Below are 14,301 nucleotides of genomic sequence, written 5' to 3'. Positions count from 1 at the left end.
CTCACAGGATCGCGCTGTCTCCTGGCGCGGCCGCTCAGACCCGACGCCATCTTCAAAGTCCGTGTCTATAAGATATTTAAAAAAAAAAAAAAGCCAGTGACTCAGATATTAAGGCTAGAAAGAAATTTATACTGAAATCCTCATGAAGAAAGCAGTAAGTAATATAATGAGTAATGTCTTTAAGGACATCATCAGAGAGATATAATACCAGTTTTATAAAATGACATCTTACAGAATTTTTTTATTTTTATTTTTATTTTTTGTGTTGTGACAATTTTATTTTGATTTTTAAAAAATGAGTCTCTTGATTTAGTCAGGGCTTTGGGGTTCTAGGGGATTAGCCACTGTCATATTCAAAATGATACATTTATTTATGGGCAAATATTGTCTTCTTCAGAAACAGCTGCAAAACTTTAAGTAATGTCGATCTAAAACACTTTACTGCAACTTGATTCCTTGGGCCAGAGGAAGGTCCTTACTGTAGTTGATGGTACAAGTCAGTCTCCTCATGGACTGTTTCCAGGCATCACTGCCAGTTTCCCTGCCAACACCAGTGTGTTTTTCTCCTCTAAATGCACCTCTAGTCTTGGCCCCACTTGTTGGAATATTGATGTTTACAATGAATACCACAGTCTGATCTTTTAGGGCCAAGCCAGCGGAAGATTCTGCCCAAATCTTTGGTAAAGATACTACTTGAAAGTCCTGGTTTCACTTCTTTATTCCGTGCAAAGACCTTGTCTTCATTCTTGAATTTAAAGACGTAGAGAATTGAAGCAAAAGTCTCCGTGTGCACAGTGGACGCATCATGGGCAAGAACTGTCACAACTGTCAGTTCCACATAATTTCCAGGGCGATCCATAACCTTGTCCCTAGAGACCACTGTGCCACTTTCTTTCTTTGCTTCTTCCACTGCTCCAAGAAACGTTCACTGCCTGTTTGGTATGTAGTGGCCCATAGAGAATATTAGAGTCCCATGGGTTCCCAACACGGATCTGTGCATAGGCCTTTTTAAGTTTATTTACAACTTCATCATGAATGCTTTCATGTAAAAACAGTCACCTCACAGTGGTACGCCTCTGGCCAGCTGTCCCCATGGTGCCAAAGAGAGCTGATGAGACCACTAAGCCGAGGCCCACATCCTCAAAAGGAATAATGGCATTGTTTCCTCCAATTTCTAACAAACTTCTCCTGTACCATAAGAGCCACCTGTTTTCCCACCTGAGTACTCTGGGTGAAAGACAGCAGGTTCATCTGTTCATCTTTGGCCATTGCTGTGCCAATATCTGATCCACCACAAGTCAAGGAACAAATTGCACCAGGCAGCTTGTTGTTCTCCAGAACATTCGCTATTATCTTTGTGACAGCTACACTAATGAGGGAAGTTGTTGGAGCTCCTTTACAAAGGCAGACATTTCCACAGATCATTGCTATGGCATTGTTCCAGCCATAAACTGCCACAGGGAAATTAAATGCAGTGATGATTCCAACCAGGCCCATGGGATTCCACTGTTCAATGAATGAATGGCCAAGTCTTTCAGAAGGCAAGATGTGTCCCCCAATCATCTGTGACAAGCCGACAGCATAATCACAAATATCCACATACTCTTGAACTTCTCCCACACCTTCCACTAAGATTTTCCCCATCTCCAAAGACACCAGGCTTCCTAGTACTTGCATCTTCTCCTGCAAGCCTTCACCAATTTGTCTTACTATTATTTCTCTTTGTTTTGGAGCAGGAATCTCTGCCCAGGCTTTCCATTCTTCTCTTGCTTTCTTTATAGTTTCTTTGTAGCCTGCCACACTCTCCTGTCAGACTCTTGCTATTGGCTCATTGTTAGCAGGGTAATAGGTTGTAATAACCTCTCCCAGGTCTCCCCAGCTTCCATTATGCACACCCTTGTTCTCCTTGTGGAGCCCCAGTTCTTTCAGCCATGCATACCCGGGCTGATTCATCAGCAGAGTGGACCTGAAGGTGGCAGACCAGTTCCAAGGTCCTGAGAGCTTGCTGGTCTTTGCAGTGAGCACTTGCAGAATTTTTTAATGAAGAACAATGTGTATTGAAGAATTTGAACAAAAACTTTGTTTTCTATGTCAGTGATATTAGTATGTTTACCTTTTATTTTTCTGTGAACTCTTTTAAGAGGATTTTAGCTATATAATGTTTTATTCTATTTGGGTTGCTATAACAGAATACTATAAACTCAATGGTTTATAAGCAACAGAAATTTACTTCTCACCGTTCTGGAGTTGGAGTAGCCAAAGATTAAGGCACCAGCAGATTCATTGCCTGCTGAGGGCCTGCTTCCTGATTCACAGATAGCTGTCTTCTCACTGTATCCTCACATGGTAGACTGGGCAAGGAAGGAAGGAGCTCTCTGGGGCCTCTTTTATAAGGGCACTAAAACCACTCATGAGGACTCCATCCTCATAATCTAATCATATACCAAAGGCTCCACCTCCTAATACAATTACACTGAGAGTAAGTATTTCAATAAATGAATTCTGGTTCAATCTATAGCAGATGTGTTTACTTCAAGCACTTGATAAATGCAGGAACTCACTAGTGTTAAAAGAAAAACTTTAGACAAATTAAATTTAACAGAGTTTAATTTGAGCAAAGAACAATTCACAAATCAGGCAGTCCCCAGAATCAGGAGAGATTCAGAGCAACTCCACCACTGCCACATGGTCAGTTAAAATTTATTGACAGAAAAAGGGAAATGACATACAGAAAACAGAAGTAAGGTACAGAACAGTTGGCGGCCTGTAGTTGGCTTAGACTCAGCTACTTGTTACAAGAGTAGGTTACAGTCTGCTTATACATAAAGTTAGGTTACAAGAGTAGGTTTTTCTGTTTACACATCAAGTTAGGTTACAGTTCACTATGTCTGAAGAAAGCTTTAGGCCAAACTTAATTTAACAATTTCCTCTATTTTGAGAGGTTGACCAAAACTTTAGGCACTGACATCGGTTTATGTCATCATTGTAAATTAACTTATTTGGTCTCAAATTCCACTGGGAGATAGCAGAACAGTGGATTTTATAAGGTGGGATTGGGAAGACAGAGCAATAGAAAAAAACTGATTAGCATCAAGTTGCTTTTTCATAAGGGTTACAGCAGTGGGTACTTCTTTATTTTGCTGGAATCTCCTGTTTTCATGAGAAAAAAAATGGTCTGTTTTGAGATCTATACTTTCATCAAGTTTTAGTTTGATTATGTTGCACTTAACATGAGTGACTCCATTTTGGTTTGGTCTGATCTGTTGGAGACTAGTAAAGAGCTCAGTCTAAAACAATGACCTACCATAATTTTTGTTTAACAATTTCCCCCTTTCGGTCAGGTAATCACCTAAATGAGAGTGTGACCAAAATTTAGGGTGTTAGTTACCTCTCAGTTACCATCATTTTAGATTTCCAGTCTCAATAATCACTTATAGGTTATGGTATCCTCATGATCATGCATTTCTTTCACTTTTTGTCATTCCATTCAGAGAGAGACCACTTGACATTCGACAGATGGCTGCATGCAAACATTTAAAATTTTTGAGAGAATACAACATACCAGGGAGACTACTATTTTGACTATTGGGAGGATTATATCTAGAGTTTGGAGTATGCTCCTTAGTCAAGGTCCCAATGAAACAAACAAATAAAAATCAAACAGATTAAATAAAAGGCCAGATGAAGAGTCTTTATAATACCTGATGTATTCATCCATGTGCAACAAGAAGTGTCAGCAAGTACATAGATTCTTCCCTATTCATCAAGGGGGCAATCTAGGGCAATTTTATTATTTAGCACAACTTCAGCAAGAGAACTTAAGGAAGCATGTCATGTAACAGTAGACTTTGCAGTACATTCTGCTATACAGTCTATTGTGAGGGATAATTTTTTACATTATTGACTCATTATGTTTACTGCAGGCAACGGAAACAAAACAAATGATGCCCATTCAAAAGGGTTAATGCCTTCTTGCAACGTTCTCTTTCACCTATGATGTAGGTTAGGAGGAGTGAACTAATATTCTGTCTTTGACTGATTATAAGGCGACAAAAATACTATTAAAATTTCTAGCCCACATTGGCCCTTCCTTTTTCATCTATCAAGGTTGCCCATTATAAGGTTGGTTGCAAAATCCTCCATAAATAAAAGTATACCCCATGGGTGCACACCAGGCCCTTTTTTTTCCCTTTTAGTTCTATTACTCAAAAACACATTACTTGGGGATGTGAGGGCGATCTGGCTGCGACATCTGTCACCCCATTGATCGCCAGGGTTGATTCGGCTGATCTGGCTGGCTAGGCGGGTGTCCCCTTCCTCCCTCACCGCTCCATGTGCATCCCTCCCAAAGCTGCACGCTCGGTCGAAGAGGACGACCTTCCCCGCTAGAGGAGAGGACCGTTCTTCGGTCAAGGGTATACGAGTAGCTGCGCTCCCCTGCTAGAACCTCCAAACAAGCTCTCAAAAACACATTACTTGGAATGATGAAATTAGCAGTTTCTAGCCAAAGGTGTGAGGCAAATTTATTACAGGTTAAAAGAGTACTATAGTACACTGGCACATAGATCAGCTAGCAAGAAACTCCTTTTGGGCTTTTGGTGCAATTCTAACTATAGTATTATTCTGACAAGAAGATGAGGTAAGTATAAGTTAGGAAAAAAGAGAAATAAGAGTTTCTAATGTCAGAGAACTCTTGATCTATGACCACAGGGAAGTTGTTCACATTTAGAATGCCATCTTCTGTAGATTGGATGCCTACCACCCCCCACCCCCCAAATTCACTGAAGCTTAAATCCCCACTGTAACTGTTGAGGGTGGAAAATCCTATTATGGTAATTGAAAGGTGGGGCCTTGAAGAGGTGATTAGATTGTAGGGCCATGCCATAGTGAATGGATTAATAATGTTGCTCATGGTCATGGTTCTGAGGGATTTAAAAAAGAGTGCTTGAGGAGCTATCTCTCTTTGCTTCCCCATTTTCTGTCATGTGAGATCCCTGGGCCACTGTCACTCTTAGCAAGAGCCTCACCAGATATATTCCCTGCACTGTGGACTTCCCAGTCTCCAAAACTGTAAGAAATAAATTTTGTTTTCTTTATAAATCACCCAGTTTTAGGTATTTTGTCAAAAACAACAGAAACAGACTAATATAGAAAATTGGTACCAGGAGTGGGGTATTACTTATACCAGATACTTGAAAATGTGGAAGCAGATTTGGAAATGGTAATGGGCAAAGGCTGGAAGAATTTCAAAGAGAAGGCTAGAAAAAGCCTAGCTGCTGGTGGGAGTTTAGAAGACAAGAAAACCAGAGAAAGTTTGGAATATCTTAGAAACTGGTTAAATGGTGGTGAGAAGAATGCTGATAGAAATATAGACAGTAAAGGCCATTTGGAGAAGATCTCATATGTAAATGAGAAGGAGGGTTTTGGAAAATGGGGCAAACATCACCCTTACTTAACTTAACTGACAAGGAACTTGGCTGCATTGTGCCCACACACTAAGACTTTGTGGAAGTTGGAACTTAATAGTGGTAAGCCAGAGTATTTGCTAGAAGATATTTCTAAGCAGCAAAGCATTCAGACAGCTGCATGGCTACTTAAAACATTCTATGGCAGCAAAGACATGACATAAAGTCAGAATTTATAGTTAAAAGGGAAACAGAGCATAAAGATTTGGAAAATTCACTGCCTGTCCATTTCGTAGAGAATGAGAGAGCATTTTCAGGAGAAAACCCCAATGGTGCAGTAGAGGAACTGGTTGCTAGAGACACTAACATGGCTATGAGGCAATCAGGTGTTAATAGTCAAGACAATGAGAGAAAGGCCCTGAAGGAATTTCAAAAGTCTGAAAGGGTACCCTTCCCATCACAGGCCCAGACCTAGGAGGACCCTATTGCTCTGGAGTACAGATTTGGAGTGCCTGAAGACAGATTCAGGGCCCTGCTTTGCTGTGTTGCCTTGGGTAACTGTCTCTTGCATCCCAGCCACTGTGGCTAGAGCAGCCTTGCCTCAAGCAGTGCCAAATATAGCTCATACTGAAGCTCTGGAGGGTGCAAGCAGGAAACCTTGGTGGCATCTATGTGTGCTAGGTCTGCATGCCAGCAGAACATGAAAGCAGTGAAGGCATGGCAGTCTCCCCGCAGATTTCAGAGGAAATCTGGAAAATACTGGGGGCCTAGACAGAGATCTGCAACAGGGGTAGAGCCACCACAGAGGGAATCTACTAGAGCAATGCTGAGCGGAAATATAGGGTTAGAACCAGGACAGAAAGCCCACACCAGGGCAATATCTAGTAGAGCCAAGGAAGTGAGGCTGCCACCAGGACTCCAGAACTGTAGAGCCACTGGCAGTGTGCAATGACTGCCTGGAAAAGCTGCAGACATCAGTGCACCCCAGTGGGCTATTCCCAGGAAAGCCATGGTGGTGGGGCTGCCCAATGCTTTGGGGGCCCAAATCCCCCTTAGGACTTGGAGTTAAAGGAGATTATTTTGGAGCTTTAAGATTTAATGTCTGCCCTGCTGGGTTTTGGACTTGTTTAAGATCTGTTAACCCTTTCATTTGGCCTATTTCTCCCTTTTTGAATGGGAATATGTACCTTATGCTTATCCTACCACTGTATCTTGGGAGTAGATAACCCATTTTGATTTCACAGATGAGACTTTCAACTTTGGACTTTTGAGTTGAAACAAGTTAAGACTTTGGGGATGAAATTAATGTATTTATATGTGAAAAGGACATGAGTTTTGGGGGGTCAGGGGAGGAAAGCTGTAGACTGGATTCGCCACCCCCCAACCTCATTGAAGCTTAAATACCCTCTGTAACGGTAGAGGGTGGGACATCCTGTTATGGTTCTTGAAAGGTGGGGCCTTGAAGAGGTGATTGGATTGTAGGACCATGCCATAGTGAATGCATTAATAATGGTGGTATGGGCATGGTTCTGAGGGCTTTAAAAAGGAGAGCATGTGAGGAGCTATCTCTCTCTGCTTCACCATTTTCTGCCATGTGAGACCCTTGGGTCACTGTCACCACTAGCAAGACTCCCACTAGATGTGTTCCCTGCACTGCGGACTTCCCAGCCTCCAAAACTGTAAGCTATATATATATATTTATAAATCACCCAATTTTAGGTTGATATAAGCAACAGAAACAGACTAATACAGCATCTGCAGAGAAACCTCCCTGGTTAGCTGTACCTTAAGGTCTCCAAGGGGTGTACAGTTTCAAGAGTCTGGAGGGGGACTTGAGCTGTGTGATGTGAACCCAAAGTTCAAGATCCCAAAGTTTTGTTGCAGTGTGTGTGGCAAGGGCAGTCTTTCTCTGTTGTCCTTTCCAGAAGATCCAGTCTCTAGGTTTTAGATCATGAAGGGTTTGATTGTATTCAGTCAGTGGATCATAAACAACTTTTTTTACCTGGAAAAAAAATTTACTTTGGCATAATGCATTAAAGCATTGCAGCATTTAGTCATATTAGAGTTTAGGAGAGCAGGAGATATTTAAGTTTCCATCATTAGAGGCATAAGCCTTCCAGTGAATATTTCATAAGGGGTCAACTTATGTTTTCCATTGGAAGTAGATTTAATTATCATCAATCTACAATACCTTTGACCAAGGCAATTCAGTTTATTAAGTTAGCTTTGCCTAATGCTACTGTATCTGCAATACCTTATTTAACTGTTTTATGAGTTATACAGTGAAACAAGTACCTCGATCACTGGAGACTTTATCTAGGAATGTCCCATGAAAGAAACACATTTTTAAATAACTTTCTAGCTACTGTTATAGCATTGGCCTTCCTGCATGGGAAAGCTTCTATACAACTAGAAAATTTGCATTGAAAATGACCATTGAATGAAATTCCTCTATAAATGCTTAAGTGACATATCAGGTAGTAGAAATATAACTGAAGTTTTGATTGTTGACAGGCTAGGGCTTAGAGACCCTTCAAACCCATTATATAGACTGGGTCACAGACCCCTCATATGCCAGGCTGAGTCAACAGACCCCTCATGTGCCCAGTTGGGTCACTGACACTTCGCATGTCTGTCTGGGTCACAGACCACTCACAAGCCAGGCTGGGTCACCTGCCATAGACCACACACAGGTTGTGAGCTAGGTAACTGGGAAAGATCTCGGGAGCCACTGGCAGAGTTGACAGGTTCACTCCAATGCAAGCTCAGTCCTCAGCTTCCTCGACAGCAGCAGCAGCAGCTTACAGCAGCCCCTAGCAGCAGTGGCAGTGGCCTCCTGGGGACACTCTGGGGTCCTTGGCAGCAACAGCTTGAAGCAACAACCTCCAGCAGCAGTAGCAGCTTCCCCGTGGCCCCCACCCCCCAGGGTGTCCTGGGGGTGGGGGGCACTGTGGGTCAGAGCCGTTTGTCCTTTATACTTAAGTCTGATAACCCAGAAACACCTTGGTGCAAGTCAGACAACCAAAGAACACCTGGGTACACATTCACAATTACATCAGATAATAACCAAGGAACACCTAAGTGCACGTGCACAGTTATCATATTTACATCAAATGCTTGGCAAGATTCCAACCCCCCTGAGGCAAGATTCCAACCCCCCCCCCCAACCATTTATCCATTTCATTTTCCCAACACTCCACCCCTTCAGGGTCCCTCACCATACAATCTACATGTTTGGAATCTTTTACGATGTTCCCTTAATGAGGATAACTGGCCCTTGCATCCATATAATCTATTGTACCTTCTATACACCTTGAAGCCTAACCCCACAGCTCTACCCTTTCAGCTATATTTAGTGACATTCCATCCCAACAGTCCCAGAAGTTTTTAGCTTGTTCCAGTACCAACTCAAAAGCCAAATTCCAAAATCTCACCTGAGACCAAAGGCAAAACTCCTTCCAGCTTTGAACCTGTATAAATCAAAAACAAATTTATCTAATTCCAAGATACAGTGGTGGGACAGACATTGGGTAAACATTCCCATTCCAAAAGGGAGGAAAATACCAGAAAAAAAGGAAAAACAGGACCCAAACAAATCCAAAACCTAACGGGGCAGACATTAAGCACAATGGAGCATTTGGGCCCCCAAAGCATTGGGCAGCCTCGCTCCTACAGCTCTGCCAGATACAGCCCATTGAGCTGCCCCGGTGCATGCAGCTTCTCCAGGCTGGTGCTGCACACTGCCAGTAGCCCTACAGTTCTGGGCTCCTGGTGGCAGCCCCACTGTCCCGGTTCTACTAGATATTTCCCCAGTGGAGGCTCTCTGTGGGGACTCTAACCCCACTTTTCTACTCCATATTCCTCTGTAGAAGACATCTGCAGTGGCTCTATGCACCTTCTGAAATCTGGGTGGAGGTTGCCATGCCTCCACTGCTCTCATGTTCTGCTGTCCTGCAAACTTAACATGACATCGATGTCACCAGATTTTATGGCCTGTGCTCTCCAGAGCTCCTGCGTAAATTACACTTGGGGCCGCCTGAGGAAGGGTTGATCCAGCCAGAGCAGCTGGAATGCAGGGAGCAACTTCCTGAGGGCAGCAGTGCCCCAGGTCTGCCCTCTGGAAAAACCCAGTTCTCTTAGGCCTCCAGATCTGTGATGGGAGGGGCACTCTCCCAAACTTCTGAAATGCCTTCATGGCCTTTCTCCCATTGTCTTTTCTATTAGCATCTAGCTGCTCTATTCCCTGCTCCCAAATTATTTGAACCAGCGTAAGTTTGCCATTCACTCATAATTTCAGGCAGTTCTCTAGCATCCGCCCCCACAGTTTGAACAGCTGTATTCACCCATTTCATCAAGGAGTGGTTGTCCTGCTGTTATGCACATCTGTGGCTATTCTGTAACTGCTGCCACAGAGACAGGTGCATGATAATGGAGGCTAACTTTTCCACCTTTTCACCAGGTGAAAACATACTTAAGATTCTGCAGGGGCACCCGTCCTCATGTTATCTGCCCATCTGCATGTGGCACTCTTTTCTCAGATTGATGTGGCACCCAGCAGGCCATCTGCATGTCAGACAAATGTAACATGCATTTACTACATCTTTCCCAGAGCACAACACACCATCCACCCCTGGGTCCCATAACAGTAGCAGCCAAGCATCCAGGAGCTCTCCCTGTTTTGGCTGAAACTGTTTTCCCTAAGCCAACCAATTTGACATGGGTATATGGGACATTGGTTGTGAATTGGATCACCTATGGATTGCCTACCAGTCTGTCTGGTCCCATAGACTGCTTGTGCTTCACTTTCTGATGAACAACAGGTCATTCCACTAAATGCACAGTCTCCCCCAACTCACCATCAGGTTCATCATTGTCCCTGGTGTTGGAAGCAAGAGTGACCTGTTGCTGTACTTCAGCCTCCAGGACATGTACTCATGTTTCCAACCTGTCTACCTTTTGTTTCAAATCTCAAAACTGTGCCGCGTCATGCAACACCCAGTCCATGCTGGCTCACAGCACAGCAAGCAACAGCCAAGCCCCAGTCAACAGGAAGGTGGCCACCAGGTACCACATACTCAAGGGTAGTGACATTTTCTCCCCCTCCCAAAGGGCTAATCGCTCCTTTACCTGCTTGACATCCTGCTCACAGCACCAATTGTCAGGTTAGGGCTTAGAGACCCTTCAAACCCATTATATAGACTGGGTCACAGACCCCTCATATGCCAGGCTGGGTCACCAGACCCCTCACATTCCTGGCTAGATCACAGACCCCTCACGTACCAGACTGGGTCACCAGACCCCTCACGTGCCAGACTGGGTCACCAGACCCCTCACATACAGGTCACGAGCTAGGTCATTGGGAAAGATCCCAGGAGCTGTTGGCAGTGTTGACAGGTTCATTCCAATGAGCTCAGTCCTCAGCTTCTTCAGCAGCAGCTTACAGCAGCCTCAAACAGCAGTGATGGTGACCTCCCAGGGCACCCTGGGGGCCCTGACAGCAACAGCTTGCAGCAATAGCCTCCAGCAGCAGTAGTGGCTTCCCCATGGATCCCCTGGGGTGTCCTGGGAATGGGGGGCACCATGGGTCAGAGCCATTCATCTTTTGTACTTAAGTCTGATAACCCAGGAACACCTGGGTGCAAGTCAGACAACCAAAGAACACCTGGGCACACATGCATAATTACAGACAATAACCAAGGATCACCTGGGGGCACATGCACAGTTATCATATTTACATCAAATGCTTGGCAAGATTCCAAAACCCCTAGGGATCCTGACCATTTATCCATTTCATTTTCCCAACAATTGTCTTCCCAGAATTGTGGGTTTGATAAACAAAACATTGGTCACAAACAATATTAGCAATTTTATAACAGTCACCACACTGATTTTTTTTTCCATAATTTCAATCATTTTATCTCTTCTATAATGAGTCATGGAATATAGAACTTTTAGTAACAAAGCTTTAAGGACTCAGAAAGGAGCAGGTGGCTGTCCGGGCTCTCCATGAGTCCACACTTAATATTGGTTTTATTTATTTTTTAAGTACCAATTTTGTTCCTCCAATTCAGGTGCATCACATTGTTTCTCAAATGTCTTGTCACAGGAGTATGGAGTTCATTCAAACTGCATATCTTAACAATTTCAGTACAAGCTAACTTAGCATGAAAATTTGTCACAGTATTGCCTTACTATGTTATTAATTCTTGTCCTGCTTGATGTTGGGTAGCAATTTTATAAATCAGTAAGTTTTTTTTTTCATTAAAATTCAGATCATTTTTACCTAATGCAATGACATGATCTAAGGTTATCAGAAACCTGTTCTTATTAGAGTCCTTTCCATCTTTTCCATGAACCTTCTTGAAGAACAACACTTTAGGATTAAATTGTTAGGAAATATCTTTAAGAAAAGTCATCAGAATAAAGGAATTAACTGTGGACAACAAAACTTAAAATGGTCATGACTGAATTTCTTTTACCTAGTATAATTTAACATAATCATAATTATAACTGATAATATACAAAGACATATTAGAACTTTAGGAATTTCATACAATTTAGGAACATATATTAATAACATATTCATACAAATATAATCAACCCCAAAAAGGTTAAACATCATTTTTTGTTTGACAATGCTTCCCATACAGCTTAGCACATCAAATAAGGCTATTTATTATCTCTATTTTGAATGCTTTAGAGACCAAGGTTAGTTTGAAGTCAGAAAGACAATATTGATTTTGAAATCTGATTTTTGGGAAGCCTGTCAAATATGTCAAAAGCTTAAAACACTTGATCAAAATAGGATCAAGGTCCCTGTAAAATAAGTCATTGACTTAGCCAAAGTAAGATTTTGAAAAGCAAAAACCTTTACTCTGATAGATAGGAGACTTAGTTATCTAAATAATCAAAAGACCTAATAAATACTACATAAGGCTAGAAAACCAAATTTCAGTTTTGCATTTGCATACTCTTGATATTAATGCTTAATTTTTAGAAAAAAATTACATATCTTTTTCATTTCCTTAAATAAAACTCATCTTTCATGTAAACTTTACTTATCACAAGTGTGTCTTAATTTTCTCACATAAGAAGTGGTTTTAATTCCCATATATTAATTAGAATAATTATAACTTTAGCAACCTTAATTTCTAGCAAAAATCTAAGAAGCAAGCAATATTGAAGTATTTTTTATTAATATTTGTAGATGAAAACCATTTTCTAATTTTTGAAAATAAATATTTTCTCAATATTTTTTAACAGACCCAAATATATTTAACATTTTTCTTTAAAATCACATAAAAACAAAATGTCAAAGCATTAAACTTAAACTTAGGTATAATAAATAATGTTTTAGTGTTTTAATTTACTAAAAAGTGAATCAGACATTTATGGTTACCTATTATTTAATTTAACATTAAGATTTCAAACTACTGAAAAGAATTTTTGAAACTATGACAATTTTATTTTTAAGTGTTTAACCCATTCACATTTGTCTAATTTGCTCATACCAAGCTAAACCTTTATCAACCCATACTAACTAAGGCCTTTGAGATGTTGAACATAGGTACCCTTACCCTGTTCATCCTGGGTCCCATGTACCTATGTGGCATCCAGGCCCATGTGGCATCCAGGGTGGCTAGGCAGAGCCCAAGACAGAGGTCACAAAGATAATGCCTAAAGGATATTATCTCTCCCTGAATGGCCAGGAGGTAGGGCTGGGACAGGTAGGACAAGACCATGCTGGATTTTGTCCTATCGCTGGTGTTCCATGCACTGTAGACACATTTGTCCCTAGGCCTTACCATGGCCACCTGTCTAAACCCCAGAATTCACAGGCTTAAAACCAAAGACAAGCAAACAAGGTGTATGCAAGACTTTGGAGGAAGCTCAGCACCCAGTTCTCTCACAGCTTTTAGTTCACAAACAAATTAAGTAAGTATCAAACATATTGCAAAAGCGACATTTTTAAATTTATTTTTTATTGATTATTCTTATTCATGGGGTACAAAGCTGACCATCACCACTTGTGCTCAGGATGTGGTAGCCATATTAATACTATCAGCATGCCCATTACAACAAATTGCAATTATTCTCCTGTGTCCCAACTCAGCCTCCCCCACAACCCCTGCCCCCGACTCTGCAGCCCTAGGTATGCTATCTCCCTCTGCAATTCCAATGAACAGCTGTGGTCCTACTTTCCTTCCCTCTTTCTCTCTTAGTTCCCATTTATGAGTGAAGACATGTGCATTCTTCCCTCTGTACCTGGTTTATTTCACTCAATATAATATTCTCAAGCTCATCCGTGTTGCTGCAGATGGCAGAATTTCATTCTCTTTTATGGCAGAGTAGTATTCCATGGTTTATATATACCACATTTTACTTATCCAGTCATTCATTGATGGACATTTAGGTTGGATCCATACCTTAGCTATTGTAAATAGAACTGCAATAAATATTGCAGTGCAGGTATCCCTTTGACATGATGATTTCTATTCCTTTGGGTATATACCTAGAAGTAGGATTGATGGATCATATGGAAGGTCTATCTGTAGCTGTTTGAGAAACCTTCATACTGTTTTCCATAGTGGCTGTACTAATTTACAGTCCCATCAACAGTGTAGGAGTGTTCCCTTCTCTCCACATCCTCACCAGCATTTGCTATTCTTGTCTTTTTGATAATAACCAGTTTAAGTGGGATGAGAGGATATCTCAAAGTAGTTTTAATTTGGATTTCCTGATGGTTAGCGATGCAGAGCATTATTTTTAAGTGCCTGTTGGCCATTTGTATGTCATCCTTAGAAAAATGTCTATTCAGCTCCTTTGCCCATTTTTTAATTTTTTTTTTTTTTTTTTTTTTTTTTTTTTTTTTTTTTTTTTTTTTTTTTTTTTTTTT

The 14,301-nt window shown here is 41.5% G+C and overlaps 1 pseudogene; it reads right to left on the bottom strand.

Annotated features, from left to right (window-relative positions):
* Positions 1–438: 438 nt before the first annotated feature.
* LOC103609809 overlaps positions 439–14,301 on the bottom strand; it is a 24,442-nt pseudogene continuing 10,579 nt past the window's right edge.

This window comes from Galeopterus variegatus, unplaced genomic scaffold (genome assembly GCF_000696425.1).
Source record: "Galeopterus variegatus unplaced genomic scaffold, G_variegatus-3.0.2 Scaffold10116, whole genome shotgun sequence".
Taxonomy (NCBI): Eukaryota; Metazoa; Chordata; class Mammalia; order Dermoptera; family Cynocephalidae; genus Galeopterus; species Galeopterus variegatus.
This window is presented reverse-complemented; position numbering and strand designations above follow the sequence as displayed.